This window comes from Oryzias latipes, chromosome 20 (genome assembly GCF_053564925.1).
Source record: "Oryzias latipes strain Hd-rR chromosome 20, Olatipes_Hd-rR_3.1".
Classification (NCBI taxonomy): Eukaryota; Metazoa; Chordata; class Actinopteri; order Beloniformes; family Adrianichthyidae; genus Oryzias; species Oryzias latipes.
Genome location: NC_136256.1, coordinates 2986008 through 2997635, shown reverse-complemented (window position 1 = coordinate 2997635; position 11628 = coordinate 2986008). Strand labels below are relative to the sequence as shown.

General features: G+C 42.1%; 1 long non-coding RNA gene across 1 annotated transcript; it reads left to right on the top strand.

The window, feature by feature from the left end:
• Positions 1–286: 286 nt before the first annotated feature.
• On the top strand, positions 287–2307 carry LOC144988433 (uncharacterized). Its single transcript, XR_013652356.1, has 4 exons — positions 287–498; positions 641–699; positions 1515–1610; positions 2104–2307. It is a non-coding gene; the product is annotated as an uncharacterized LOC144988433 (long non-coding RNA).
• The last annotated feature ends 9321 nt before the right edge of the window (positions 2308–11628 follow it).

Below are 11628 nucleotides of genomic sequence, written 5' to 3'. Positions count from 1 at the left end.
TTAAACATATGTGTGTTATGATTGTTTTAGAGATTAATGTGGAAATGTATACATGATTAGTTTGTCATAGCAGACGTATGGCGAGCCAAACCCAAAATGCATTTCTGCCCGTAAGTTACGACAGTGATGAGGTTTTTTTTTTTTCAGAGGTAGAAATGATCTGTTATGCTGCAATCACACTAAACATGATCCGCGTGTGAAATTCGCGTTGGAGGCCTCTGTCTGTGGCTAAAGTTTGCTGCTGGACATTTGTCCAAAAATGTCACTCAAAGCCTCTAACGGTTGTGTGGGAGGAGCTACCGCCAACAGTTTTAAGCCTGGTTGCTACATGGAAGCATTGGGTTTTGAATGCAGCTTTAAGCTTTTATAAATCACTGATCTCCGTTATAAAAAAGGTTTTTGTAAAAATAAATTAATCAACGTGCTCGTGTTGTGTTCAGGTACCGAACTACAGAGTGTTCAGTGTTTCACCTCCAGGTAGACGCCAAGGCCAGCGAGGTAACTTGTCTCAGTTATTTGTCTAGAGCTATTTTAAAAAAACAAAAAATGCAATAGGTTGTGTAGTGCAATAAATGTTTTTTGATCAGAATATAATTGAAACATTTTTTAACATTGAAAAATCTCTTTTGGACTTTTTCAGATACTGAACTTCAGAAAGTTCACCAGAAAGTCACCATTTCACCAGAAAAGAGCCGTCAAGTGGGGGAGTTTTATACTTATTTAATACATTCATCCTGAACTATTACCATTATTAGATTTATACGGCAGCATGGAAACATTTATGCACATTTTAACTAGCCAAAGGTCTAAATAGAGCTGAAATTATTTACATTTGAACTAAACATATTTAGATTGCAGGCTGAAGGTGGCACAATGGAATGGAGGTGCAAGTTGTGTTCTGTTACTTTGGCACTATGCAGTACTACATATAATACTGCAGTACTACATAGCCAATATTCCAAAGTGTTTCCACTGCCATGTATGTGGAGACACTTTGGAATATTGTCATGTCTTTATGACAGTATATTACAATAATAAAATGATGTTGCATTAGCACCATTCCATCATTTGAAACCATGAAAACTCATCTGTCAAGATCTGAAATGGATTTATGTAGAGTAGATGCAGTCAGAGGAAATTGTGCAGTTTTTACATGTTTGTGTAACTTAAAGCTGCCCTTTTCTGAGACCAAGTCCACCAAAACAGACAGGAACTGGCCAGCTTGGTTAGGATTTATGACCTCCAGGTGAATTTCTAATGTGCATAATTCAAAAACGGATAACAAATCATTTGTAAACAGCTGTAAGAAGCCACGGTGTAACTTGCCTTCAAATGACTTTGGGTCTTTGACCTGAGGTGGATCATGACATAAACACTGTATTGTCCTCTTACTAGAAATAGACATCTAGAAAAGGTATCATTTTATTATTTCTTAAAGTTCCTTAAGTAAATATTGGAAGTGTTTGCTCTGCATTTGCTTCAAAGGTAATGGATATTTCTTTTTATTCTTTTAGGACCAGCGTGACGTGAACATGAGACGGGCACTTGTCCTCCTTGCACTTCCTGTTTATCTGCATGAAGATGCCTCCAACTTCTTCAAGACCTGTACAGTAAGTGCACACGACTCCCTGTCAATGGTTTTCACTAATCCTTTAATATTGATTGAGATTTTATTGAGTGACATAATAAATAGGGCAATTGTTTGTAGTTTGTAAACTGAGTGATATTTTTAAATGGTTTTAAAACTGAGACGGAAGATGAAAGGCGAACATCAGGGACTCCTGATTGGAAGGAGTGGGAACCTTTTCGTTTACCTTTTCTGCTCCTGATCCATCATTATTTGAATAAAGAAAAATGAAGCTTTAGTCTTAAATTATTTTATAAATGTCCTCCTTCAGAAAAATGCTAAAGAACTTTTTAAAAACACAATTTTAATTGGAGTTGGTCCTTAAAACATCATAGCCAGTTGATTAAAAGCTAACAGAATGTTAGCATGAAAAGATTCCTATTGACAGATGGCAGGAATGTCAGTTTTGTACATTAGTGTGATGAATATCTTTGAGGGTCTGAACTCATCTGTGTTTTTTGTTTTGTATTTTCCAGAATACCAGACCTCACAGACACTTCTGTGGGTATCTTCTCAGTTGTCGTGGTGACGCTCCGGATGCTGCCGTCAGTGGTCCCACAGATCTGGCTGACTAATCTCTTCTAACTCTTCGGGGACATCTATGCTCTGGACCTACAGCACCCCAAAAAACTTGAACTTGCCTTCATATTTATTCAGAATGCTGTCTTGAGCCTTGAGGACAGCAAACCACTGAAAGGACATTTATTGACGCTGAAGAATGTTTCGTTGAGTGAGTCTTCCAGAATGGAATATTTGTTGGTTTAAGTGTTATGTAACTAATGTGTTTTGTTGTGATCATTTGCTTTTTCTGCCGTAAAATACAAAACCAACTCTTTTTGTCAATATGTTGTGTGGCACTCTTATAATGCAGTTTTATTGCACTTATTGTTTCTTCATCCTCTTGATATTTGTGCTTTTTTTTAAAGAGCAATTAAAAAAAGTGTATTAAGCAATCACTATTGTGTGGCCTTCACGTTTGTTGGTTTTTATCAATGTTAGCCTTTAAAATGTAGTGGGGCAGTATCAATATCTCTGTTTAGAATACATTTTAAGATGAAGAATTTTAAATATTTTCAATGCTACACATTTAATGAGTTAGAGAATTTATAAAGCATTTGAGTGAATTTTACATATTTTATGAGTTGAGTAATATAAAAATATAGTTAGTTAAAGCGTTTTTTAGTTGGAAAATATTAAAAACTTTAAGTAAATAATCTCTCTTTTATAAGTTGAGGAATCTTAATATTTTTTATATGAAATAATACAAATGTAAGCCAACTGACAATATGAATTTTAATAAATGTTAACTTAAAAGTTTTAATAATATAACTTAACTGTTGCGTAATCTGTTACAAAATAATTTTTAAGTTCAGTCAACTCGCTAGGGATTACAGTGCAGACGCTAACATGAACAAGCAAGAAATCCCAAATTAACAGACTTGTGGTGTGGAAAGGTATGTTTTTCAGCTAGCAGGAATAATCAAAGTATCTGTTCTCTGTTTCAAAATGAGATTGCCACAAAACCGTATGTTATCTCATACTGGAACAGCTTTGGATGTAGAATTCAGTGGGAAAAGGTTTGGACCCTGCCACAAAAGTATTTCATCACCAATAAAATCAGAGAAATTTCTTTCAAAATTCTTCACAAATTTTATCCAGTGAAACATTTCTTTACTAAGTTTAAAAAAGATCTGGACATAAACTGTTCATTCTGTCATTCCTCACCAGAAACTGTGCCTCATCTTTTTTGGTTTTGCTCTTTCACTCAACTATTTTGGAAAGATGTGATACATTTTATAAGAACTCATCTATGTGAAGATTATAGATTATTTTACGAGCATATTATTTTTGGATATTTTACACAAGAAAGACTTAATGCAGAAAAAATATATGTAGTTAATTTACTTATAATTATGGCTAAATACTTTATACACAAGTGTAAATATGCCAACAAAAAAACCGTGTTTTATGTTTTTCAGAAAGAAATGGTTTTGTATGTGAACAGTATTAAATCTTCCACTAACAAAAAAGCTGTCAGAACAGTTGAAACATGGTCTCTCCTGAAACTTTAACAGATTCCTTTGCCTTATTATTTTTGTTTTCTTTTTGCATAACCTGTTTTACATGGTTATCATTATGTTTTTTTGTTCATTCTCATGGCGAACGTGAAGATTGTATTTTGCACAAAGTGGAGTTTTGTGTTTGGTATTTTGTATGTGCAAGATATTGTTAATAAAGTTTATTTTTAAAAAAAAACGAACCGGCAAGAAGTAGCCACGGGGGTCCTGCAGCCATCGGAACCTTAACACATATTTCATCTCCACCTCACCGTTGCCTTTTTTAAGAAATGACAGCTGGTTTTCCCACATTTATATGTAGTTATGGATCGAAAACAAGAGGAATTTGTTTTAATGTAAATGCGTGTTCCAGCGTCTACAGGAAGTGTCGCCCATAATTCACGCAAAGGCTCATGGGGGCTAGGAATAAGGTGGATACGGATTTTCTGTTTCGGTGGCACTTCTATTACCATTATTGGTATTTGAGACATTCCTTTGTGTCTCTAGAGATGCAGACAGATTTGTGACCACTTGAGGTGAAGATAAAATATTTCTTAAGGTTCCGATGGCCTTCTTATTGGTTCATGTTAGCGTCTGTTCAAAATGGGAGGTGGCGGCCTCTCGTCCAATCAGAGCACGAGAAATCATCTGCCTTCCGTTTCATTCAAAGTGCCTTCCTTTTCATTCAAAGTGCCTTCCTTTTCATGCAAAGTAACTTCCGTTTCATGCATACTCCTCTCTCACACACACATATAAACTCTTCCTCACACGTTCATATATACTTGTCTTTCACATACATACATTCTTTTTTAAGAGTGACAATGAGAGTGAGAATGTATGTATGTGTAAAGTAATATATATGCATGCGAGAGAGAGAATATATGGATGTGCAAGTGAGAATATATGAATGCGTAAGAGAGTATATATGACTGTGAGAGCAAGAATGTATGAATGTGAGAGAGAGAATATATGGATGCGTAAGAGAATATATGTATGCGAAAGAGAGTATATATGACTGTGAGAGCAAGAATGTATGAATGTGAGAGAGAGAATATATGGATGCGTAAGAGAATATATGTATGCGAAAGAGAGTATATATGACTGTGAGAGCAAGAATGTATGAATGTGAATGGTTCAGAATAAATAATGTCTTATACGGCCCCTCATACAGATCAGTGGAAAATAATATTTACTCATTTACCTTTTTCTATTTTATCAGAATTATGACAGGTGAAGCTCTGCCTCACTTCCCTCACCTGACCGCATGTCGCTGATCTGAACTCACCTTTTCACTACAAATTTAATCTATCAATGTGAGCATTGTTGAAAACATTTCTATCCGTTACCAATCTGTTTGATAGAAAAGAAGGTCGAGTGTTACAGTGACTCTCATTGTTTGCTGTTGTCTTTTCAGTCCAATCCTCTAAACTCTGTGACTTTCTCTGTTTATTTACCGACTTTCAAAACCTCCCTGAGACGTATTTTCTCACAAACAGCCTGCCACATTTGTGTAAACTTTTCCGGTCTTTGGAGACTATTTTAAAAGCCTGTATCGTTCTAATATTTTTGTTCTGACACAGAAGGAGGGGCTGCTCCCATGAGGCATCAGTCTTTACAGTCAGTAGCTAACCGGGTAGATCTGTGACAGAATCCACTACAATGTGTGGATTGCGGTATGGGCAGTGGATGCAGGAGGCCGGCTGTAACCCTTGTGCCATCCTAGGCACTTTAACATTGGGAATTGGGTCATCTAGACCCACTAGACAGTGCGCTGAACCTTTTTTCTTCAATGATTTGTGATCTTCACTGGTGTCCATGGATTACATGAAATCTTTCCACCTTTATCCACCTTTATCATGGTAGGGAGAACACGTCAGTGTAAGGGTGGGGTCATCTAAGATAGCACAAGGGGTAAGCTGCCGGGGAGAAGTAGTCGCACGGGAACACCTTGGCTGGCTGACCATGGCGTTGAGAGAGTACAGCTCCTAGCCCTGTGCTAGAGGCATCTACCTGCATGATGAACTGCATGGCTGGGTCCGGGTGATGGAGGATAGGCGCCTGGGTAAAGTGCTGTTTCAGCATCTGGAATGCCTCTGTGGCTGCCAGAACTTGCGTTTGGGAGCACCTTTTAGCAGGGAGCTGAGAGGAACCGCCACTATGCTAAAGCTGGTCCATCGCCATGCCCCATGCACAGATCACATAACCCAGAAAAGAAATGGATGTTGTATGAATCTCACATTTCTCTCTCTTAGCATAAAGGTTATGCTGAATCAGCCGCTGTAACATCTGCAAACATGCGCCACATGCTCCTCCAACGTGTCCGAGTAAACCAGGATGTCATCAGTGTAGATGACAATGAATTGTACAGCATGTCCTGGAAGACATCATTGTCAAACCCCTGGAACACAGAGGGGGCGTTACAGAGACCAAAGGGCTTGGCCAGATACTCATAATGTACTGAGGTGGTTGAAAACGCGGTCTTCCATTCATCCTCTGCTTGTCTGCGAATGAGGTTGTAGGCACTCCTCAAATCCAGCTTTGTAAAGAAGCGAGCCGTGCAAAGCTGCTCCACAGCTGCTTCAGAGCTGCAGGAACCAGAGCCAATGGATAACAATACTTCACAGTCACACCGTTAAGACTGCGGGAGTCAATACACGACTTCAGACCATCTTCTTTCTTTTTGACAAAGTAAAATTCCGGCAGAGGCTGATGATATTGACGGTCGGATGAACACCTTTTCTCCCTCCTTTCTGATGTAGATTCAGACTCAGGTTGAGAAAGCGGGAACACCTTGGGCGGGCATGGTTCTGGGCACAAGGTAGTTTTTCTACAACATGGGAAAAACAATTAGAAGTTGTAGATTTTGAACGGCGTCCACGTGGCGAGCTCTCAAAAGTGACACACTGCTATTACTCATATCTTATTATGGCCCGCAGCAGCAGTCGCTGACTGCAAGGACCATATTGTTTTAGCAGTTGGAAAGATTTCTGCGCCTTTCAGCGAGAATTTGACCCCGCCACATACTTGAAGAGTCACCAAAATGTGCACACACCTAGGATAAATCGAAAATGAATTTTCGACAAAGTGAACGTCACCCCCTCCAAAGACGATGAAATCATGGCGAGCGATCCTGCAAAAAAAATGAATGGGCCGAAAATCGCTCATGGGGCCAAAGATAAATTAAAGCTGCGAGCGGCGTTGTATGGCCTGCAGGCCTTCCATGCCCACCACCCCCCCGCCCTCGCTGCCCACTGTTACGCAGCACCGGCGCATTCACTGCCCACCTTTGATGAAGGCTAGTAGAAGCTGCATATGCTAACTATGCTAGTTGTGCTAAGGTGCTGAAATTGCTAACATTGTGATCAACATCTTCAACTGACTCAGAAAAACACATTGCTCCATTGGTATAAGCTACATGTGATAAGTTGATAGAAAATCCACCCTTTTAAAAATGGCTTCTTTTCTGTTGATTTGATCTCCTCAGCAACCATTTTATGTTTTGGTTGCCTGGGGATAACGAACAGATCGACGTCAGTTTCAGACAAATCGGAAAAAGTAAACTTTTGGATGTCCTTAGCAACAGAGGTTTTTTGCTAACCACGGCCACATTCTTTATATGTCCATATCCAGTGCTTTTCATTTCAAAATCTTCAGTTCCAGCCATGGATGCATGCATTCAATTTTCACAGTATTCCATTGAAAACACAAGAGTTATAACAGTGTGCCACATTTGCTAGGTCGCCACGCCATTGACAATCTACAAATTCTAATTGCTATATTTGTTCCAGAGTAGCTTGCCGTTCAGCTTCCCTGGTAAAGTCCATGCCAGGGTACTGGAGAGAAGAGTCCGTCTGATAGTCGAACCTCAGTGCGGTTTCTGTCCTGGTCGTGGAACAGTGAACCAGTTCTACACCCTCTTTAGGGTGCTGGAGGGTTTGTGGGTTTATTTTGTGGATTTGGAGAAGGTGTTCGACCGCGTCCCCCGTGGTTTCCTGTGGAGGGTGCTCTGGGAGTATGGAGTCTGGGGAGCTTTATTGAGGGCTGTCCGGTCACTGTATGACCATAGTAAGCGCTTGGTTCGCATAGACGGTAGCATGTCAGACTTTTACCCGGTGCACGTTGGACTCGGGAAAGGCTGCCCTTTATCATCGGTTCTGTTCATAGTTTTTATAGACAGATATTCTAGGCGCAGCCAGGGGCCAGAGGGGGTCTGGTTTGGGGACCACAGGATTTCCTCTGGGCTTTTTGCGGAGGATGTTGTCCTGTTGGCTTCATTGAGCCGGGACCTCCAGTGTGCTTTTGGGCGGTTTATAACTGGGATGAGGGTCACCACCGCTAAATCAGAGGCCATGGTTCTCGACTGGAGAAAGGTAGTTTGTCATCTCTCGGTTGGTTGGAGCGTCCCTGCCCCAGGTGGAGGAGTTTAAATATCTTGGGGTCTTGTTCACGAGTGAGGGAAGACAGGCGGATCGGAGCAGCGTCCGTAGTTATGCGGTCGCTGTATTGGTCCGTTGTGGTGAAGAGAGAGCTGAGCCAAAAAGCAAAGCTCTCAATTTACCGGTTTATCTTTGTTCCAATACTCACCTATCTTCACGAGCTCTGGATCATAACCCAAAGAGCCAGGTCCAGAATACAAGCGGCTGAAATGAGCTTCCTCCGTAGGGTGGCAGGGCGCTCCCTGAGAGATAGGGGTAGGAGCTCGTTCACCCGCGGAAAGCTCAGAGTAGAACCCCTTCTCCTCCACATCGAAAGGAGCTAGTTAAGGTGGTTCGGGCATCTAGTCCGGATGCCTCCTGGACGCCTCCCTGGACAGGTGTTCCTGGCATGTCCCACTGGGCGGAGGCCCCAGGGAAGACCCAGGACACGTTGGAGAGACTATGTCTGTCGGCTGGCCTGGGAACGCCTCGGGTCCCCCTAGAGGAGCTGGAGGAAATGTCCAGGGGGAGGGAAGACTGGACATCTTTGCTTAGACTGCTACCCCCGCGACCCGGTCCCGGATAAGCGGAGGAAGATAGATTGATGGATGGATAGCTTGCCGTGGATGCCCGAAAAGTTTCGAGACGATCGATGAAAATTCTAAAGACGAGTTTTCGTTTCTATCTGGTGCTAAAGGTGCTTTTTTTTTTTTTAATTCAAGATGGCGCCCTTCATCCGAGGTCAAAGGTCAACGAAACTCAAGAGGTAGTTATAGACTTGAGCTAGTGGTACATTTCTCAAATTTCGTGAAAATTGTTTGAAAAAAAATTATTTTCCTATGTTGTAGAAAAACTTGAAAATTATGATATTGCAGATTTGGGCACAGAATGGCGGCCAAACCGTGGGTCATTTCGCCATCCCGTTATGTTTTCAAAACTTCCTCTGGATATCGCCAACAAGGATATATTGGTTTCGCTAGTCAATTCCCCCCAAAAATATTCAGAATTTTTTTGTTTTTGCCAAGTCAGAAGATTTTTTGCGACGGTTTTTTGCTTACACTCCTTTATCGATCGCATAATGTGTTTTTTTCAGCGTGGGCCAGGCAATCGTGTATTTCATTTTCACAACATTCCAATAAGAACTGTGCGAGCTAGCTAAGATCGCATTGGATGCGAATTCGCCGTGATCATGCCATGTAAAATCTACAACTTCTAATTCCAACATTTTGTCCACAGTACCTTGCTATGGATGCCTAAGAAATTACAATACGATCACTAAAAATACCTAGGACGAGTTTTTGTTTGTATCTGGCGCTAAAGGTGCTTTTTTTTCAAAATGCAAGATGGCGGCCTTTTCCCAAGGTCAAAGGTCAACGACACTTCTTTGGTGTTTGTAGAGTGGAGCTGGCAGCAAGTGTCTGCAATTTCACGAACATCGCTCAAACAAAAGTTTTGTTTTCCAATATTGTGGACAAACACAGAAATTGCCAATTCTTAGGGTTCACCACAAAAAGGCCACCAAGCCACAGGTGGTTTGGCCATCCAATGATGATTTCAAAACTTTCTTGGGATATCCCCAACACTTGTGTTTTGGTTTCGTAACTGTATTTTGAAATAATTTTTTTTTGGCCCCACATGCGATTTTCGGCCCTTTCATTTTTTTTAAGTGACCGCTCGCCGTGATGTCATCGTCTTCAGGGGGGTGATGTTGATTTTGTGGAAAATTCATTTGCAATTCATCCAAGTTGTTTTCACATTTTGGTGACTGTTCGAGTATGTGTCGGGGGTCAGATTTTCGCTGAAAGGCGCCAAAATCTTTCCAACTGCAAATACAATATGGTCCTTGCATTCAGTGACTGCTGCTGCAGGCCATAAATATTTCAAAATACAGTTATGAAATCAAAACACACGTGTTGGGGATATCCCAAGGAAGTTTTGAAATTATCATTGGACGGCCACACGACCTACGGCTTAGTGGCCTTTTCGTGGCGAACTCTTTCAACATTTAGACTTTTTCGACAATATGGGAAAACGACACTTTGGTTTATGTGATTTTCACCAAAACGCACAAACATGCCGTTAGCTTGAGTCTGCAAGCACCAAAGAAGTTTCGTTGACCTTTTTCTTTAGGAAGAAGCCGCCATCTTGAATCTTAAAAAAAAGCACCTGTAGTACCAGATACAATCAAAAACTCGTCTTCGTGGGAGACCTTGCAAAAGTGGCACACTGTTATAACTCGTATGTTTTTCAATGGAATGCTGTGAAATTTGAATGCATGCATCCATGGCTGGAACTGAAGATTTTGAAAAACACTGCATATAGACGTACAAGGACTGTGGGCGTGGTTTGCAAAAAACCTCTGTTGCTAAGGACATCCAAAAGTTTACTTTTCCTTTTTTTTTCTTTTTTTTTTCTAACTTATCCTGTCCAACAGCTGGGCAGGCAGATGACAGCTGACGGCCTCTTGTGTTGGACATATTTTACTTTAACAAAAGGGGTTATTAATCTTCAGACAAACCAAAGGTATGTCTGAATAAACCCCTTTTGTAATTGAGGCCAAACTTTATTAATTTCAATCATGTTTGAAAATCTTTAGTGTTGGACCGGACGGAAAAGGAAAGAAGGGAAGAAGAGAGAGGGATGTTAGAGAGAGGGGGGGGTAAGAGGGTGATAATAGGAGGGGGGGATAAGACCATGAAGCAGCATAAAGCAACAGGTTTACTGGTTGTTTATCATTACGGTAAGGTTCAAATGTAGTACAAAGAGGGCGGGGCCTGTCCACACACACACTCAAATGTTATCAACACACCTGCTGGCTGAAAGAAAAAAAAAAGTCCACATGTCAACATGTACACAAAACAGATAGTGTTCACACACGCATACTTATGCCTTTAAACTAACTAGTGTGAAATATTTCAGTCATTCAATCATACAAACTGTTAGTGCAAAGGTGAGCTAACACCTGTGCTCAGGTGAGTGTTTATGTTTTTCTAAAATGGACGGTGGAATGTGAAAAGAAGGAAGGAGAGTGCCCAGCCATCCCCACACCAAGACCCCCGCCGTACCAGCAGCGGTAGCCGGAACCCCCAACGCCACACGGCAGCAGGCAGGGAACAACCGCCCCCCGGGCGACCCAGCCCGCCACCCAGGCCAGGGCCAGCAGGACCGCCGGGAGGCCCCCAGAGCCAGAGAGCAGGGAGGCACGGAGGGAAAGGGAGCGCCGTCCCAGCCCAACCAGGAGGCCCCGCCGCGCCGGGAGAGCCCAACGCAGGGCCCCACCCGAGAAGGGCGCCCACAGCCGCAGACGAGCAGCCCACCACCCCCCAGGAGTTCCGGGCATCCCCCCGCCCCAACCCCAAGTACGAGCCAGGACCCCCCAAGGGAGACCCGCCCCACACACCAGGCAGCCACCCACCCGGCCCACGGTTGGTCCAGGGAGGAGCAAGGCAGGGGCCAGCCACCCCCGCCCAGGAGGGGAGAGCGGGGAGAAAGGGGAGAAAGGGAGCCCACTAGGGGTGTTGTTAACTTG